The following is a 21,507-nucleotide window of genomic DNA, read 5'->3' on the forward strand; positions in this document are numbered from 1 at the left end:
GGAGTGTTCTTTAATGAATAAAGGAGAAAAATTTCTGAAGCATGGAGATAGGGTTAGGAAAACCAGTTAGGAGATGTAATTATTACGTCAAATCCTAAATACTACCAGTTGTAAGATTGATTATTACTTAATGTATGACTACAAAATTTAAAATGCTGTCAATTAAGTCACAACACAATGCTAATCATAACTTGGAATTTGGATTTTTTCACTCACTGTAAAAGCTATGGTGGATTTTCTTACACATAGATTTTATCACATATCTCTCTTATGCATATGTAAAAAGGAAAATAGAAGAAAAATGAACTTCTAATATGCTTCTAACATTACTTTCCAACAAGCATATGAAAAAATGCTCAACATTACTAATCATCAGAGAAATGCAAATCAAAACCATGAGATAACATCTAAAACCAGTCAGAATGGCTACTATTAAAAAAGTCAAAAACTAACAGATGCTGGTGAGGTTGTGGAGAAAAGGGAACACTTATATACTGTTGGTGGGAATGTAAATTAGTTCAGCTCTTGTGGAAAGCAATGTGACAATTCCTCAAAGAACTTAAAATAGAATTACTATTCGACCCAGAAATTCCATTATTGGGTATATACCCAAAGTGATATAAATTATTCTACGATAAAACACATGCATGTATATCTTTATCAGAGCATTATTAACAATAGCAAAAACTAGAATCAACCTGAATGTCCATCAACAGTAGACTGAATACATAAAATGTGATGCATATAAATATACCATGGAATACTATGCAGTAAAGTAAAAGAATGAGATAATTTCCTTTGCAGGAACACAGATACAGCTGGAGGCTATCATCCTAAACAAACTAATTCAGGAAGAGAAAACCAAATACTGCATGTTCTCACTTATAAGTAGACGCTAAACAATGAGAACACATGGACACATAGAGAGGAATAACAGATATTGGGGCCTATTTGAGGGTAAACAGTGGGAGGAGACAGAGAAACAAAAAAACTACCTATTGGGTACTATGCTTATTACCTGGATAACAAAATAATCTGTACACCAAACCCCCATGATGTGCAGTTTACTTATATAACAAACCTGCACCTGTACCCCGAACCTAAAATAAAAGTTTAAAAAAACATTACTTTCAGAGTCTGATTCTTCTGAATGATTTTTCAACTCAGAACTATTTATGTCTATGTTTTTTCACAAGACTAACATATAAACTAGCGATAGAATTTTCTCACAAACTTTCCATATTTTGATATTGTCACTTTCTTGATTATATTAGAAAGTGACACATAATCTTTCCTCAAGTGGTTTTAAAATGGTTTGTACACAGAAACACTGAGGGAGTTATCATTGTCTAATAAAAAATAATAGCCAAGTTCACATATCCAGTGGCACTAAACAACGATGCTGACTAGCCAGCAGTGATTATAAGCTCCTAGACATGGTAAAGTTTATCCCAATTTTACAGGAGTTATTTTTTTTAAGTATTTCAGAATCTGTGAAATAAGGTAACAGAACATAAGATAGAAGGATAGTAAATACTGTGTAGGTCCTGGGCGGCAGGAATACAGACAGGCAGGGGAGAGTTTTGTAGTTCAGGAGGATTCAAAAAGAAAGACCAATGGCCACTAATGATAAACTTGCATATTTAACTTTCTAAAGTAAGCATAGCTGATGTCATTATTTCCATTTTGTAACAGACAACTATATCCAGTGATTTATATAGAGTAAGGAATAATCTAAGTCTTCTGATTTCTGGAACAATTTGTGTTACTCTGCCATCATAAAGATATCCATTAAAAGGGATACAGAATTAATTCACATATATAGATATGGTAATTACATATACTTACTCAATAAAAGGGATATGATACTGAATATATATACACAATAACAAAGGGATACAAACTAAAACAATATTCAACAAAATATACAAAAAAATATCAACAAAAGGGATATAAAGTTAATTAAACTTGAGCTAAATATTTAATTATATATTTAAAAAATAAATAAAACAGATGTTAACCATAACTCTTTGGTTACCCTAAATACATAGTTGTTCAAAATGCCAAACCAATGCATGCATTTTTTACATTATTAATACCTAAAAGATGTATGTATTTTATCACATCACTGTATAGCTCCTCTCTACCTCTCTCTTCATTCTTTCTCTATTAATGCTCTTTTAAAGCTGATTCCTCTAAGTTTATTTCCTTCCTGCTAGCTGTACTTCTTGCCCTCCTCTGTTTCTCGCTTTGTGGAGATCTCTTTAGTAATTATGCCACTCTGCTAATTAAGCTCAAGCCTAAAAGCTTTGCTGACTCTTAAATTGCATGCCAATTTAGCTTTTAATTCCTTTCTACATATTATGTCTTATATGACCCTGATATAATGACTTCCTGTTTGCATTTCAAACATCTGCTTGAATTTGGATTTTAAAACCATATACTTTTATTTATATCTACAGTCACTACCTTATTGTCACTATCATTTTTTAGCAGCATCCTTCTGTCCACCTCTATTGATGTACACTTGACAAATAAAAATCGTATATATTTAAAGTATACATTGTGTTATTTTGATATGCATATTCATTTTGAAATGCTTATCAAAATTGAGATCATTAGCATATTCATCGTCTCACAGACTTATGGTTTCTTTATGTGTGTGTGTGTGGTGAGAACGCTTAAGGTAATCTCTCAGCAAATTTAAGTATACGATATGGTATTATTAACTGTAGTCACCATGCTATACATTAGACCTCCATAATGTATTCATCTCACATAAGTAAACATTTCCATCCTTTGACCAAAAATTTTCTAGTTATTTATTAGGCTTTTAAATTTCTTTTGAAATACAATAAAATTAATTATAATACACATATAATTAAATATACAATTATTCATCCTACAGCTGTAAATCTTTTAATATTTATCTTTTAACTTCAAAAAATGCACTATCATAAGGAAGCAGAAATAGTATTAAGTTTCTTTGTGGTTGAGAAGACTAAAGTAATTATAATAATGAATTATAACTTTAAAAATCAAATTACGGTGTTCCTTTCTTTGTTGTTAGCTTCATTGATCTACCCATTATGCTGCTTTTCTTCCAAGAAGTTGAGAGAAAAAGAACATTTGTGTAGGTATTTAGAAGATTAATAAAGTGTAGTTGGTTATTTGTAATCAGGGTTCTTGTTGGCTCCCAGATCTATTTCAATAGCTTGTACAATTCAGCAACCATGAGGGATGCTAGTAGAATATTTAATAAAGAAGGTTATATTCAGAATGCACTATGTTTTTCTTCTTCCTGACAACATAAATAGGATTATCCTGAGCAATTAAATATTCACACAAAGGAAGACAAGAAACCCTTGGACAAGACAGTTAAAGATTATGGTATTTTAAACCAGCAATGGTGGCATGTGTTATTGTTCTCTTGGCTATAATTTGTTCAGGTGTTTTTATCAGGCAAGGGCATCTAAAATGCATTGTAAATTGAAGAAGTAGCAAGGTGTGCAAACAGTAGATTTTTAAAACTCCATGACAATGATAAATAAAAATACATATTACCAGTATATAAGAAAAAAATGAATGTAATGAAATGAGACAAATGAAATATAATTATATTTCTTGATTTTCAAATTGTATGATTTTAGTGTTGAAATAATTAGGCTTGAAATAAATGTAATCACTAAAGAAGAGAATTAAGAATCTGGGTTTAGTGATAAATACACTTACTTGGGAAAAATTACCACTCTGAACCAAGCTCTCTGAAAATGTAAAAATTTTACTCTCGATAACTTGAAAAATCTATAGATATTAATGAAAAAGTCCTCTATAAAGCTCTACTAGTATACTGCCTTTGTAGCCCACATACAAAAGCAAAGTTTGGTTTGCTAAGAAATGCAGTAGTCAGGGTAATTAGATTTTTTTTAAACTCCAGGATACACTTCATCTTGAAATCTCTCTGAATTAGTATTTGGGCTTCTGCTGAAAATAAATTATCCTGCTAGTCCTTTTTACAGTGTATCAATTTATTTTCATCACAGCTGACTCTATCTGAACCCAAACCTGCAAGGACTAGTGATGATTTCTGAGATGTTTTTCAGAAAATCATTGTTAAAAGCTGACATGTCCTCTTTAGAACACTTTAACTTTCCTAGCGATAAAAAATAATGATAGAAAAAATAATTGGACTAGTTTCCTGGGTCTACTTATTGGATCAATTAAAAGTTTAAATATTATTTTTAGATACAACCTAAGTAGTCTCTTCTTTTGTAATCATCTTAACTTCATCATCTAATTAATCTTGCTTAAGGTCTTCTAACTGTCTTAGAATAACTTAAGACATCAAAAGAGGCACGCATAAAGAATTCATCACTAAATACTAACAAAATAAAAGCAAAGCTCAATGTAAATTCCCATTTTGACTTAGAATTTTCTTTAGGTATACCCCAATACTTATCAACCTGATTATTATTATTTCATCAAATTAAAAATAGTTTTTAAGAACATAGTTTATGTTAATGTAAGACTAAAATGTTTGAAGATTTGGGGTAATGCATTAATTTATTAAAAATTCTTTCCAATCAATTCAAGTTTTCTATAACTTTTCCCTAAAGACGACCTCTCTGACTTCTTTCAGGGTTCCACACAGGTAAAAAGGCTGGTGATAGTCACCTACCATGCCAAGCACTAAATTCACCACAGTCCTCCACATAATACAGCCTTTGGCTCCCTGGCTCATGGATAAGGAGTATTTTCCTGATTAGCCATGTTACTGCTCTAAAGCTGCTTATCCATTTCTTGTCCAGTCCCATCAGAAACACTGAAAAAAATAAAGAAAGTTAGAGACATATCCAGCCCTTAAGCAGGAAATTGGAGATGGACTGCAAGAAATAATTGGATAGCCTCACCTAACAAACTGACTAGTACAATTTTGACCTCAACATCAACAAGTTGTGTGACCATAGGCAAGTTGTATGTCCTCTTTAAGCTTTAGTTTATTTACCTGTCATGTGGAGCAATACTAATAGCCAGCTCATATGTCACTGTTTTGAGGATCAAATGAGATAATGCATTTGACACAGAGGAAGCAAGCAAGCCAATAAATGCCAGTGTTTGATGTTGATGGTGTTACTTTTCCCAACGAGCCACAGAGTATTCAAAAAATATCCTGTTTCACTTAATTACTACTTCTTGTATATATGCTGCATTTATTGCAATGTACTCTGATATGTTTAACTTTTAGAGTCAATAAGATAAGTCAATATCTCTTTGTTATTCAGAAAGGAGGTACATAGGCCTGGCATCAATAATAAGAATATAAGAGTTCTTAGAGAAGAATGCAGAACTGTTAAAGCAGCTCTTTATTAAGTCGGAATGAAAATTTCTGACTCCTTCTATGTCTCTCCTTTTTGTATTTGGTCTTCTCGAGACTCTTCCGAATGAGGGAAAATGGCTAAACAAGACTTCTGCTAAAAGGAGGGAATCAGGAAATCAAGAAGAGAGCTGAAAATAAATACATCAATTTTCAACCAGATGATCTACCTACCTATTACACTCTGTGTATTTTCTTTATTCCTTAGCTTTAGTAAAATAATATGTAAGTGTTCTAGAACAGTACTATACTGTGCTGTAAATACAATTTAATCACTGAGAGATTCCAAAAGTGAAGGAGAAACACAAGGTTTAAGATTTAAGGATAATCCATCATCCTTCCTGAATAAAGATATCTTGTTCATTGCCAAATTGGAGAGATAGGGATTTTATTTTGTAAAAATTTTCAGTGCATTTGGAGTAACCCATTTTAATCCTATGGGATACACACAGGCAGTACTCTGTTCAGACTGCTGGTCAAAAGGAAACCTAAGCTTGGGCACTAAGAACACTTCAACTGTAGAAGTGAAGAAACTCCTGCTATCTGAAAAGACTTCAGTTCATCAACTCTGTCAAGGCCCTGAGGAATCAATGGCCTTTAACTTCTGAGAGGGAAGTTTCCTTATGAGAAGCACTAGAGACACAAGCCATACCTGACAAGCAAAAGAAGAGATCAACTGCAGTAGAAATATCTCCAAGTATTTTTGAGTATTTTATCACACCTAGTCTATACAGTAAAGGATTTTTACTAAGGTATTAAATGAAACATTATATAAAGCATAGAAAACATAAAAATGGAATCCCAGATTTAATTCCACATTATATTTTAATAACATTAATCTTAACAATTGAACTGTAGTTTCCTTAATTTGTAAAACAATGTATCTCATCTTTTGTCAGAAGAAGGTATAACATGAGAATTAATGGGAACTTTTTTTAAACCCTTAAACGAGGGCTTTCAGTGACATATAAGATATTTTTATCTTGCTTCCCTTTCTTAAAATAATATAAAAATTGCAAAACAGAACAAAATTTCATCTTCAATGAACCAGAGAAAGAAGCAGATCTTCAAAGAACTTCAGTAAATACTCTGAAATCTATGTTCTGAGAGCTAATTAGATGTTCTGAGTGCCAGAACGTAATAAAAATGTGCTTAAAATCATGGTAATATCTCTGAAAAAAATGCTGTGCAATACAACAGGAAAATAGCAAAAGCATTGTTGAAGAACAAAACTTGCTGACATAAAATTTCTGGTTGAGACAAAAGCATCAGAAGAAATAAGGTTGATAAATTGAGGAGGATAACTGTCAGTTTTAAAAACAGAGTTTATGGAGCCTTGTTTTTAGCCATGGAGACCCCATGAAAACCAAATTGAAAATTAGACTTATCCTAGAAAAGAAAACAGATATAGAAGATTTTCTGGCCCCACTCATGTCAGTTTCAAATACAATATTTGAAAGTAATTCCTGGCTTTACACTTCCCTGCAATCTTAATAGACACACATACACATACACACACACACACACACACAAAAAAAAAAAAAAATTCCTTTTTTAAACTTTTATGTTTAAGTTTGGGGGTGCATGTGAAGGTTTGTTACATAAGTAAACATGTGTCATGAGGGTTTGTTGTATATAATCACCCAGGTATTAAGCCCAGTACCCAATAGTTATCTTTTCTACTCCTTTCCCTCCTCCTGCCTTTCCCCTGACTTCTGTTGTTTCCTTCTTTGTGTTCACAAAGTTATTATCATTTAGCTTCCTCCTATAAGTGAGAACATGTGGTATTTGGTTTTCTGTTCTGTATTAGTTTGCTTAGGATAATAGCCTCCAACTTCATTCATGTTCCCACAAAAGACATGATATCCTTCTTTTTCATGGCTCCTTAGTAGTCCATGGTGTATATGTACCACATTTTCTTTACCCAATCTGTCATTGATGGGCATTTAGATTGATTCTATATCTTTCCTATTGTGAATAGTGCTGCAATTAATATTTGCATGCATGTGTCCTTATGGTAAAATGATACATGTCTCTCTGTGTATATATCCAGTAATGGGATTGCTGGGTTGAATGGTAGTTGTGTTTTTAGCTCTTTGAGGCATCACCATAATGATTTCCACAATGGTTGAACTAACTTACATCCTCACCAATAGTGTAAAGTATTCCCTTTCCTCTGTGACCTCACCAGTATCTGTTATTTTTGACTTTTTAATAATAGCTATTCTGAATGGTGTGAGATGGTATCTCATTGTGGTTTTCATTTGCATTTTTCTAATGATCAGTGATGAGCTTTTTTTCATATGCTTATTGGCCACATATATGTCTTCTTTTCAGAAGTGTCTGTTCATGTCCTTTGCCTACTTTTTAATGGGGTTGTTTGTTTTTCTCTTGTAAATGTGTTTAAGTTCCTTCTAGATGCTTGATATTAGACCAAAGATGCATAGTTTGCAAATATTTTCTCTCATTCCGTACATTGTCTGTTTACTCTGTTGATAGTTTCTTTTACTGTGCAGAAGCTCTTATGTGATCCCACTTGTCAATATTTGCTTTTATTGAAATTGCTTTTGTGTCTTTGTCATGAAATCTTTGCCTGTTCTCATGTCCAGGATGATATTGCCTTGGTCACAACGTTACTCTTTAGAACATAGCCAACTCTGCTAAAAATAAGAAGTAATCAGAAAGAAGAGCATTAAAAAGAGCAGTAATTTTTTTAAAATTGAAGAAATAAATGTAAGCAGTTAAGTTAAATAACAAATATTACAACAGAAATGTCTCAAGAGTACTCTAAAAAATGATCAGGTGCAGGAACAGAAAAGAGAGTATGATATTTATTGAGAGAGAGCTCAAAATAAAGATAAAATAGTTCTTAAAAGAGAATATAAGGCAAAAGAAAATAGAAAATAATCAGAGATCAGCATAAAATTATAAAAATAAAAAATATTATAGAAGTTAAAGTCATATTAGAGTAACACAGATACAATATTACAAAACAAAAATGGTAGCTAGACTTGAGAAATGACAAAAAAATGAAATGCAAAAGACCAAAGACATTAAAATTATAAAGAAGATTCTAGTAAGTTAGATAATGAAGAGCAAACAGCAAAATTCAGGATTCTGAGAAAAAAAAAACAGAAATCATAACATTTAAAAAGAAGTGCTCTTTTTAAATTATTTTTATTATACTTTAAGTTTTAGGGTACATGTGCACAATGTGCAGGTTAGTTACATATGTATACATGTGCCATGCTGGTGTGCTGTACCCATTAACTCGCCATTTAGCATTAGGTATATCTCCTAATGCTATCCCTCCCCCCTCCCCCCACCCCACAACAGTCCCCAGAGTGTGATGTTCCCCTTCCTGTGTCCATGTGTTCTCATTGTTCAATTCCCATCTATGAGTGAGAACATGTGGTGTTTGTTTTTTTGTCCTTGAGATAGTTTACTGAGAATGATGATTTCCAATTTCATCTATGTCCTTACAAAGGACATGAACTCATCATTTTTTATGGCTGCATAGTATTCCATGGTGTATATGTGCCACATTTTCTTAATCCAGTCTATCATTGTTGGACATTTGGGTTGGTTCCAAGTCTTTGCTATTGTGAATAGTGCCGCAATAAACATACATGTGCATGTGTCTTTATAGCAGCATGATTTATAGTCCTTTGGGTATATACCCAGTAATGGGATGGCTGGGTCAAATGGTATTTCTAGTTCTAGATCCCTGAGGAATTGCCACACTGACTTCCACAATGGTTGAATTAGTTTACAGTCCCACCAACAGTGTAAAAGTGTTCCTATTTCTCCGCATCCTCTCCAGCACCTGTTGTTTCCTGACTTTTTAATGATTGCCATTCTAACTGGCGTGAGATGGTATCTCATTGTGGTTTTCATTTGCATTTCTCTGAAAAGACATAATAAACCCTGGGTCCTGCAGCTGCTACTATTCTAGAAATGTGTGACCCAGAGGTTTTTAACCTAAAGATAGATTTTAGTGACCATGTAGTAGAAGAAGTACAAGATAGTTAGGGAACCAAGATAAGACATAGTAAACATTAAAATATCCTGCAATAAACTATAATCTTTATAAATATATAATTTTTAATTATAATAAAGACACACCTGATTACTTACAAAGAATAATTGATGTGTTAATTCCAAGTATGGTTCATGTAGTGACCAGAAACAAGTAGTCAGGCCAAAAGAAAGAAAAAGACAGAAATCTTAAACTATACCCATTGTCTGCTGTGATGGAGCTGTGACTAAAGCCACCATTTTGAGTCAAAAACTCCTTTCTCCACTGTAAGGACAAAAGTCATGTCAATAGGAGACATCAACAGCCCAAAATGTGTTAGGGAAAATTCCCTTATGAAATGTGAGCTTTCAGAGATCACCACAAGGTGACATCAGCAATGTGGTGACTAGGAAGCACCTGGCCCTCATTGCCCTGAGGAAACATCAGGTAAACAATGTGGTGTATAAAATAGCTCTACGGGAGTTCCAGAAACCACCCAAGAATCTGCAGAAGCCAAGAGAGCATATAATCTGGAAGAAAAAACCTACAAAATGGTTGAAGAATTCAAAAAGTTTTTACTTACTCATGCCTCATCCTCCCCTTGCCACAGCATAGTGTTGTCAAAACGAAGCTGCCCCAATTTTAGTTACTTCCTTGGGATAGAAGTAAAAAAAAAGAAGACATTGGTGGCAGTGTTTTATCTTGTCCATCGGCTCCCAGAGTATGGGAGTCTGTCTTGCCTGACTCAGAGCTCAAACAGGAATGGTGGCATAGTTAGGATCTCAGATTGCAGGCCTCTGAAAGCAATAGTGGGCTCTGTGACATGTAGAAACGTTAGGGAGACTGAATCACTGTGGGCACTGGGAGCAAGAAATTGAAGAAAGACAAATAGAGTAGAATATCTAAGGCCCTGAGAAGAGGCAGGAATGAGGCATGTAGCAATTTTAAGACATTTAAATACAGCTTTGTATGAGGGCAATATGGGGAAAATGTGCATGCATAGGCCCAGGGAAGATATATGTCCAGAAAATTCCTGAGAAGACTTTAAGTCTTTATGCCAGTCAGATTAATGAAGGCATTAATTAATCTCCCTCATAGAGCCGGTCTGCAAAGATTGGAAGAGGTGACTATTTTTCCAAATGTCCAACTCATAAAAAAAGTCAGTGAACATACAAAGATGCAAGGAAACATGGACAATTAAAAGTAATAAATTTCTATTAATCAACCCTGAAGAAATACAGGCTTTGGACTTACTAGACAAAGATATTAAACTAACCATCATAAACATGCTCAGTGAGCTAAAGGAAAAACATGGACACAGAACTAGAAAAATTAGGAAACCAATATATTAACAAATGTGAATATCAACAGAGATAGAAATTGTAAAAAATCACCAAAAAGAAATTCTGGATTAGAAAAATAATGTAACTGAAGTTAACATTTTACTAAAGGAGATCAACAGCAGACTTGAACAGGCAGAAGAAAAAAAAAAAAGTAAACATGGATAAAAGTCATTGAAATTATTTAGTCTGAGGACCAAAAAGAAACTGAATGAAGAAAAGTGAACAAAGCCTAAAGGAATTATGGAACAACATCTAACTGATCAATATATATATATGGGATTCTTAGAAAAGAGCAGAAAAATAGAAAGAGAGCTTATTTAAATAAATAATGACTAAAAACATTCAATTTTGAGGTAAAAAATAGATATACAAATAAAAGAAGGTAAATAAATTCCAGGTAGGATAAACTTAAAGAGGTGCACAAGGAGAAACACTGTAATCACATTTTTAAAAGGCCATTTATATGCTATCTTTTGAGAAATGCATATTCAGATAATTTGCCCATTTTTAAATTGGATTATGTGGTGCTTTGCTATCGAGTTGTTTGAGTTCATTATATATTCTAGTTATTAATTCCCTGGCAGATGGATAGTTTGCAAATATTTTATCCCATTCTTTAGATTATCTCTTAACTCTGATGATTGTTACTTTTGCTGAACAGGAGCTTTTAAACTTGACATAATCCCATTTCTCTATTTTTGCTTTTGTTGCTTATGTTTATGAGGTCTTACCCAGAAGATTTTTGCCCAGGCCAAGCCTGGCAAGAATTTTTCCAATGTTTTCTTCTAGTAGCTTCATAGTTTCATGTCTTACATTTAGTCTTTAGTTCATTTTGATGTAATGTTTGTGTATGATGAGAGATAGGAATCTAGTTTCATTCTTATGCATATGAAACCAGTTTTCCAACCACTGTTTATTAAAGAGATTTTTGTCCAATATGTGTTCTTGATATTTTTGTCAAACAGAAATTGACTTTATATGTGGACTTATTTCTGGGCTATCTATCTGTTACGTTTGTCTATGTGTCTGTTTTTATTCTAGTATTATGCTATTTTGGTTAATTTAGCTTTGTAGAATATTTTGAAGATAGGTCACGTAAAGCCTTCAGTTTCGTTATTTCTCCACGTGATTGATTTGGCTAATCAGGGTCTTTTGTGGTTACCTATGGATTTTAAGGTTGATTTTTCTTTATTTCTGTAGAGACAGTCATGGCATTTTGATAGGAGTTGTGTTGAATCTGTAGATTGTTTGTGGTAGTATGGATATTTAAACAATTAATTCTTCCAAACCATTAGCATGAAATATCTTTCCATTTGTTTGTGTTCTGCTTAATTTATTTTATTGTAGAGATCTTTCATCTTTTTTGTTAAATTTATTTCGAGGTAGGGTTTTTTTGTTTCTTTTGCTTTATTTTTGCTATTGTAAATGGAATTGCTTTCTTTATTTCTTTTCAGATTGTTCACTGTTGGAATATAGAAATGCTACTGATTTCTATTTGTTGATTTTGTATCCTGCAACTTTACTGAATTTGCTATCAAATCAAATAGTTTCTTGGTGGAGTTTAGGTTTTTCCAAATATGAAATCATGTAATCTGCAAAAAGGAATAATTTTACTTTTTCCTTTCCAATTTGGATGTCCTTGTTATTTATCTTGCCTAATTGCTCTGGCTAGGAGTTCCAGTAATACATTAAATAAAAGTGGTAAACATGGTCATTCTTATCTTGTCTGAGACCTTAGAAGAAAGGCTTTCAATATTTTGTAATTCATTATGATATTAGCTGTGGGTTTGTCAACCATGGCTTTTATTATGTTGAAGTATATTCTTCCTATACACTGTTTGCTGAGAGTTTTTTTTATCATAAAGGGATGTTGAAATTTATCAAGTGTTTTCCCACATCTATTGACATGATCACGTTTTTCTGTCTTTCATTCTGTTGATGTGATGTACCATTTTTATTGACTTGTGTATGTTGAACCATCCTTGCATTCTTAGGATGAGTCCCATTTGATCACAACAAGTAATTTTTTAATGTATTGTTGGATTCAGTTTGCTAGTGTTTTTTTGAGGATTTTTGCATTTCTGTTCATCAGGGATATTGGGCTATAGTTTTATTTTTTGTTGTGTCCTTGTTTGATTTGAGTATCAAGGTAATGCTAGCCTCATAGAATGAGCTTGGGAGGATTTCGTCTTCTGAATTTTTTGGAATAGTATGAGGATAATTGGTATTTATTTTTCTTAAAATTTTTGGTAAAAATTCATCAATGAAGCCATGCAGGCATGGGTTCTTCTTTCATAATTCAATTTTTCTTATTACTTGGATCTCATTATTCATTATTGGTCTGCCCAGGATTTCTATTTCTTCATAATACAATCTTGGTAGACAGTATGTGTCCAAGAATTTATCCACTTTTTTCTAGACTTCCCAATTTGTTGGCATACAATTGTTCGTAATAGTTTCCAGTGATTCTTGCTATTGTTTGGTATTGGTTACACTATGTCCTTTTTCATGTGTGATTTTATTTATTTGGGTTTGCTATCTTTTTGTGGTCAGTCTAGATAAAAGTTTTTCAATGTATTTATCTTTTTTAAAAAATCGTTTATTTCATTGATCTTTTGTATTTTTTTAGTCTCAATTTCATTTATTTGTGCTCTGATCCTTATTATTTCATTCCATGTGCTAATTTTGTGTTTGGTTGTTACGTTTTTAATTGTTTGAGGTGCATCATTAGGTTGTTTCCTTGAAGTCTTTCTACTTTATTATGTAAGCATTTATTGGTATGAAATACCCTGTTAGTACTGCTTTTGCTGTATCCCATAAGTTTGGGTATGTTGTGTTTCCATTTTTATTTGTTTCAATACATTTTTAAATCTCCTTCTTAATTTTTCATTGACCCATTGGTCATTCAGGAGCATATTTTAAAAAATTTATGTATTCATAAAGTTTCCTAAATTCCTTTTGTTATTGATTTGTGGTTTTATTCCATGTGGTCAAAAATATATTTGATATAATTTAGATTTTTTAAAATTTCTTGAGACTTGTTTTATGGTTATACATGTGATCTGTTCTGGAGAATTTTCGATGTGCTATGAGAAGAATATGTATTCTGCGGAAGTTGGATGAAGTCTTTGTAAATGTCACTTCAGTTCATTTAGTCCAGAGTTTAACTTAAGTCTGATGTTTCTTTGTTGATTTTGTGTCTGATGATCTGTCCATTGCTTAAAGTGGGGTGATGAAGTCCCATATTAATATTGTATTAGAGGTTATTTCCCTCTTTAGATCTATTAATATTTGCTTTATCTACTTGAGTGCTCCATTTTTGGGTGCATATATATTCATAATTGTTATGTCCTCTTATTTAACTGACTCTTTTATCATATATCAACATTTGTTGTCTCTTTTTACTATTTTTGACTTAAAGTGCATTTTATTTGATATAAATAAAGATACTTCTGCTCTGTTTTGGTTTCAGTTTGCATAAAATATCTTTTTTTATACTTTCACTTTTAGTCTATGTGTGTCTTTATAGCTGAGGTGAATTTCTTGTAAGTGGCATGTATTTTGTTTTGTCTTTTATCTGTTCAACCATCTGTGTCTTTTAATTGAGGAATGTAGCCCCTTTACATTCAAGATTATTATTGATAGATAAGGACTTTCTCCTGCCATTTTGTTACTTGTTTTCTGACTGAAAAAGAAATCTATAGAATATACAAAAAAGGAAATAATCAGAGAATCAAAACATATTACTCTAAAAACAAAATTAAACACAAACAAGGCAATAACGGAAGAAATGAAAGACCAATGTAAGACATAAGGAAAACAAAAAGTCCTCACATATAAATAATTAACTTAACTGTAAATGGATTAATTTCTCCAATCAAAATACAGAGAGTGGTTGAATGGATTTAAAAAATCAAGATTCAATTCTTTGCTGTATACAAGAGGCTCATTTTAGATCTAAGGACACACATAGACTAAAAGTGAAAGTATGTAAAATAATATTCAACACAAATGGTAATTAAAACAGATCAAGCGTGACTATACTAATTTCAAACAAAATAAACTTTAGGTAAAAACTGGTAAAAGAGAAAAAGAAGAATGTTGTATACCAATAAAATAATAATATACTGAGAAGATTCAATAATTATAAAAATATATACACCAAACATCAGAGTTCCTAAATATATAAACCAAATATTGACAGAATTGAAGGGAGAAATAGATAGCTTGACAATAATTGTAGGCAACTTTAATTAATACCGCACTTTCAATAATGGATAACACAACCAGGCAGAAGATAAATGAGAAAATAAAAGATTTCAACTACTCTATATACCAATTGGACCTATTGAAGATACACATAACACTCCACCTAACAATAGCAGAATAAGGTATACATTTTACTCAAGCATTCTCCAGAATAGATAAGGTGTTAGATCACAAAAAGTCTCATAAATTTAAAAAACTGAAATAATACCAAATATCTTCTTACCTTTTTAAAATTCATATATTTTTAAAGATGGGTTCTCATTATATCATTTATGCTGGAGTGCAGTGACACAATCATAGATCGCTGCAGCCTTGAACTCATGGGCTCAAGTGATCCTCCCACCTCAGCCTCCCAAGTAGCTAGGACTATAGTCATGGACCACCAAGGCTGGCTAATTAAAAAATAAAAAAGTCTCTAGAGGTGGAGGTATTGTTATGTTGCTCAGGTGATCTTGAACTTCTGGCTTCAAGCAATCTTCCCTCCTCAGCCTCCTAAATTTCCAGGGTTACAGGTATAAGCCATCATGCCCAGCCCAAAGTATCTTTTTTAAAAGAAAAATTGGAAAGCCTACTGAAGTGGTTTGTCTCTGTGTCCCCACCCAAATCTCATGCTGAGTTCTAATTGCCAACGCTGGGGGAGGGACATGGTGGGAGGTGATTGGATCATGGGTGTGCATTTCCCTCATGCTATTCTCACAATAGTGAGTGAGTGAGCTCTCATGAGAGTTGATGGTTTAAAAGTCTATGACACTTTTCCCTTGCCCTCTCTCTGATGCTGCCATGTGAAGAAGGTGCTGGGTTTCCCTTCACCTTCTGCCATGATTTTAAGTTTCCTGAGGTCTCTCAGCTATGCCTCCTATACATCCTGCAGAACTGAGTCAATTAAACCACTTTTCTTCATAAATTACCCAGTCTCAAGTAGTTCTTTATAGCAGTATGAGAATGAACTAACAGAGAAAATTTGTACTGGCAGTTGGGCACTGCTATAAAGATACCCGAAAATGTGGAAGCAACTTGGGAATTGCATAACTGGCAGAGATGAGAACATTTTGGAGGGCTCAGAAGAAGACAGGAAAATGTGGGAAAGTTTGGAATTTCCTAGAGAATTGTTGAATGGTTGTGACCAAAATGTTTTTTTTTTTTTTAATAGTAATATAGATAATGAAGTCTAGGCTGAGGTGGTCTCAGATAAAGATAAGAAACTTATTGGGAACTGGAGCAAAGGTCACTCTTTCTATGCTTTAGCAGAGAGACTGGTGGCATTGTGCCCCTGCTCTAGAGATCTGTGGAACTCTGAACTTGAGAGAGATGATTTAGGGTATCTGAGGGAAATAATTTCTAAGCAGCAAAGCACTGAATATGTGGCCTGCTGCTTTTAAAAGCCTATGCTCATTTGCATAAGGAAAGAGATGGCCTCAAATTGGAACTTATATTTAAAAGGGAAGCAGAGCATAAAATTTGGAAAATTTGCAGCCTGACCATGTGATAGAAAATAAAAACTTTTTGTGGGGAGGAATTCAAGCCCAAGCTGGCTGCAGAAATTAGCATAAATAAAGAGGAGCCCAACGTTAATAGCCAAGACAATGGGGAAAATGTTTCCAGGAATTTCAGGGTCATTCTGGAAGACCCATCCATCACAGGTCTGGAGGCCTAGGAGGGAAAAACGGTTTCATGGGCCAGGCCCAGGGCCCTGCAGCTTTGTGCAGCCTCAGGACATGTCTCCCTGTGTTTCAGTTGCTCCAGCTCCAGCTGTGGCTAAAAAGGGGCCAAGGTACAGCTCAGGTTGTGTCTTCAGAGGGTGTAAGCCATAAGTCTTGGTGACTTCCACGTGGTGTTGGGCCTGTGGGTGTGCAGAAGGCTAGAGTTGAGGTTTGGAAACCTCTGCCTAGATTTCAGAAGATGTAAGGAAATGCCTGAATGTCCACGCAGAAGTCTGTTGCAGGGGCCCTCATGGAGAACCTCTACTAGGGCAGTGTAAAGGGGAAAGATGGGGTTGGAGCCACCACACAGAGTCCCTACTTGGGAACTGCCTAGTAGAGCTGTGAAAAGTGGGCCACCATCCTCCAGACCGCAGAATGGTAGATCCACCAACAGCTTGCACTGTGAGCCTGAAAAAGCCATGGACAATCAATGTCAGCTTGCAAAAGCAGCCATGGGGGCTCTACCCTGGAAAGCCACAGGGCCAGAGCTCCCCAAGGCCTTGGGAGCCCACTGCTTGCATCAGTGTGCCCTGGATATGAGACATGGAGTCAAAGGAGATTATTTTGAAGCTCTAAGATTTAATGACTGCCTTGCTGGGTTTCAGACTTGTATGAGGCCTTTACCTACTTTGTTTTAGCCAATTTATCCCATTTGGAATGGGGGTATTTACCCAATGCCCATATCCTCATTATATCTTCAAAGTAACTAACTTGTTTTTTATTTTACAGGTTTATAAAACATGTAAAATAAGGCACTAGCCTTATTTAAAATTTAAATTTTGAAATAATAAAATAAAATAAAAATAAAAATAAAATAATAAAATTTAAAAATTGAAATAATACCAAATATCTTACCTTTTTTAATTCATATATTTTTAAAGATGGGTTCTCATTCTATCATTTAGTCTGGCGTGCAGTGACACAATCATAGATCACTGCAGCCTTGAACTCCTGGGCTCAAGTGATCCTCCCACCTCAGCCTCCCATGGAGAACCTCTACTAGGGCAGTGTAGAGGGGAAATGTGGGGTTGGAGCCCTCACACAGATTCCCTACTGCGGAACTGCCTAGTGGAGCTGTGAAAAGTGGAAGGCACTAGCCTTGTCTCAGATGAGACTTTGGATTTGGGCTTTGGGTTAAGGCTGGAATGAGTTAAGACTTTGGGGGACTGTTATGAAGGAATCATTGTGTTTTGAAATATGAAAAAGACATGACTTTTGAGAGGGGCTGTGGTAGAATGATGTGGTTTGGCTCTCTGTCCCCAGAGAGGGGACAGAGAGCTCTCAGTTCAAATCTCATGTTGAACTGTAATTCCAAATGTTGTGGGAAGAACCTGGTGGGAGGTGATTGGATCATAGATGTGGATTTCCGTCATGTTCTCCTCATCATAGTGAGTGAGTTCTCATGAGATCTGATGGTTTAAAAGTGTGTGGCACCACCCCCTTGCTCTCTGTTTCCCCTGCCGCCATGTGGAAAGGTGTTTGCTTCCCCTTCACCTTCTGCCATGATTATAAGTTTCCTGAGGCCTCTCAGCCATGCTTCCTATACAGCCTGCAGAACTGTGAGTGAATTAAACTCCTTTTCTTCATAAATTATCCAGCCTAGGGTAGTTCTTTATAACAGTGTGAGAATAAACTAATACACCTACCAATATGTGAAAATTAAACAACACACTCTTAACAACCAGAAAATATCAGAAAAGAAATCACAAAGAAAATGTGAAAATATCTTGAGAAAAATAAAAGTGAAAGCATAACATACAAAAACTTAAGTAATGAAACGAAAGCAGTGATAACAGGAAAATGTATAACTGTAAAAGTCTACATTAAAAAATGAAAGACCTTGGCCAGTCATGGTGACTCATGCCTGTACTCCCAGCACTTTGGGAGGCTGAGACAAGAGGATCACTTGAGCCCAGGGGTTCATGACTGTCCTGGACAACATAGCAAGACCCTGTCTCTACAAAACAACAACAACAAAAAAATAGCTGGACATGGTGGCATATCCCTGTGGTCCTAGCTACTCGGCAGACTGGGGCAGGAGGATCACTTAAGCCCGGGCATTTGAGGCTGCAGTGAGCTATGATCACACCACTGGACTTCAGCCTGGGTGACAGAGTGTGATCTTATCTCTAAGAAAAAAAAAAAAGATGAAGAAAAGTCTCAAATTAAAAACCTAAACTTACAATGTAAGAAACTAGAAAAAGAATTAAACACAAAGCTACCAGAAGGAAACAAATAATAAAGATTAGAGCAGTAGTAAAAAAAAAAAAATAGAGAATAGAAAATATCAGAGAAAATCGATGAATCCAAGACTTGATTTCATAAAAAAAATGAACTAAATGAAGAAATCTTTAGCTAGATTGACTAAGAAAGTGAAGGACACCCAAATTACTAAAATCAGAAATGAAGAGAGAACATTGCTATCAATTTTACAGAAACAAAAAGGATTATAAGAAAGTATTTTGAACAATTGTACACAAAAAATAGATGACATAGATAAAATGAACAAATTGCTAAAAATGCACAATCTACCAAGATTAAAATATGAAAACAGGCCTATAACTAATAAGGAGATCAATAATTTTTAAAAAACTCTTTAAAAAAAAAGCCCAGGATCAGATGACCACTGAGTAATTCTATCAAACATTTAAAAACAAATATGAATTCTTCTCAAACTCTTCCAAAAAGTGACAGAAGAGGGAACAGTTCTAAACTTATTCTATGAGGTTGGCACTAACCTGATTCCAAACCAGAAAAAGAAACTACAGATACACATCTCTGATGAACATAGATGCAAAATTTCTTTTTTTTTTTTAATTGTATACTTTTTATTATTACTATTATTTTTTTTCTTTTTTTCTTTTATTATTATTATTATTATTATTATTATTATACTTTAGGTTTTATGGTACATGTGCGCAATGTGCAGGTAAGTTACATATGTATACATGTGCCATGCTGGTGCGCTGCACCCACCAACTTGTCATCTAGCATTAGGTATATCTCCCAATGCTATCCCTCCCCCCTCCCCTCACCCCACAACAGTCCCCGAAGTGTGATGTTCCCCTTCCTGTGTCCATGTCTTCTCATTGTTCAATTCCCATCTATGAGTGAGAATATGCGGTGTTTGGTTTTTTGTTCTTGCGATAGTTTACTGAGAATGATGATTTCCAATTTCATCCATGTCCCTACAAAGGACGTGAACTCATCATTTTTTATGGCTGCATAGTATTCCATGGTGTATATGTGCCACATTTTCTTAATCCAGTCTATCATTGTTGGACATTTGGGTTGGTTCCAAGTCTTTGCTATTGTGAATAATGCGGCAATAAACATACGTGTGCATGTGTCTTTATAGCAGCATGATTTATAGTCCTTTGGGTATATACCCAGTAATGGGATGGCTGGGTCGAATGGAATTTCTAGTTCTAGATCCCTGAGGAATCGCCACACTGACTTCCACAAGGGTTGAACTAGTTTACAGTCCCACCAACAGTGTAAAAGTGTTCCTATTTCTCCACATCCTCTCCAGCACCTGTTGTTTCCTGACTTTTTAATGATTGCCATTCTAACTGGTGTGAGATGGTATCTCATTGTGGTTTTGATTTGCATTTCTCTGATGGCCAGTGATGGTGAGCATTTTTTCATGTGTTTTTTGGCTGCATAAATGTCTTCTTTTGAGAAGTGTCTGTTCATGTCCTTCGCCCACTTTTTGATGGGGTTGTTTGCTTTTTTCTTGTAAATTTGTTGGAGTTCATTGTAGATTCTGGATATTAGCCCTTTGTCAGATGAGTAGGTTGCGAAAATGTTCTCCCATTTTGTAGGTTGCCTGTTCACTCTGATGGTAGTTTCCTTTGCTGTGCAGAAGCTCTTTAGTTTAATTAGATCCCATTTGTCAATTTTGGCTTTTGTTGCCATTGCTTTTGGTGTTTTAGACATGAAGTCCTTGCCCATGCCTATGTCCTGAATGGTAATGCCTAGGTTTTCTTCTAGGGTTTTTATGGTTTTAGGTCTAACATTTAAGACACTGGCAAACTAGATTCAGCATCCCACTGAAAAGATTATACACAATGAATAAGAGGGATTTACTTCTGGAATTCAAGAATGGTTTAAAAGGTGGAAATCCATTCATGTAATTCACCACATTAATAAAATTAAGGTAAAAACTCACATCATCTCAAGTGATGCTGAAAAAAAAAATTGACAAAATTTGTCACCTTTTGATGATTTAAAAAAGTAAAAAAACTAGGAATTGAGGGAAACTATCTCAACGTAATAAAGTATATTGAAAATATAATGAAAAATGTAATGAAAAGCCCATGGTTAACATTATAGTCAATGGTTAAATGATGAAAGCTTTTTATCTAAGATTAGAAACCAGATCGAAATGTCACCTTTTGCCACTTATAGTCAACAAAGTACTGGAAGGAAGTCCTTGCCAGAGCAATTAGGCAAACAGCAGAAATAAAATGCATCGAAATTAGAAAGGAAAAACAAAATCACCTCTGTTCATAGATACCATGATCTTATATGTAGAAAACCCTAAATGTTCCTCACACCAAAAAAAAAATGTTAAAGCTAATATTTAAATTTTACAAAGTTACAGGATAAAAATCAACACAGGATTTCATTGTATTTCTTTCTCTCCTTATTTTTTTAATTGGCAAGTAAAATTGTATATATTTATGGTATACAACATGATGTTTAATACATGCATACATTGTGGAATGACTAAATCAAAATATTTAACACATACATTACTTCATATACTGATCATTTTTGTGTATGTAATGAGAACATTTA

At 34.2% G+C, this 21,507-nt stretch overlaps 1 long non-coding RNA gene across 4 annotated transcripts in view; it reads right to left on the bottom strand.

Annotated features, from left to right (window-relative positions):
• LOC129048574 (uncharacterized) overlaps positions 1–21,507 on the bottom strand; it is a 133,336-nt gene that overhangs the window by 96,637 nt on the left and 15,192 nt on the right. For 2 of the 4 annotated variants that reach the window (XR_010138763.1, XR_010138764.1), the window contains exon 2: positions 4,679–4,822. The exons of the other annotated variants lie outside the window; for them this stretch is intronic. This is a non-coding gene — a long non-coding RNA (uncharacterized LOC129048574). The remainder of the gene's footprint in view (positions 1–4,678; positions 4,823–21,507) is intronic. 4 annotated transcript variants of the gene reach the window in all.

Source organism: Pongo abelii, chromosome 1 (assembly GCF_028885655.2).
Source record: "Pongo abelii isolate AG06213 chromosome 1, NHGRI_mPonAbe1-v2.0_pri, whole genome shotgun sequence".
In the NCBI taxonomy this organism is placed as follows: domain Eukaryota; kingdom Metazoa; phylum Chordata; class Mammalia; order Primates; family Hominidae; genus Pongo; species Pongo abelii.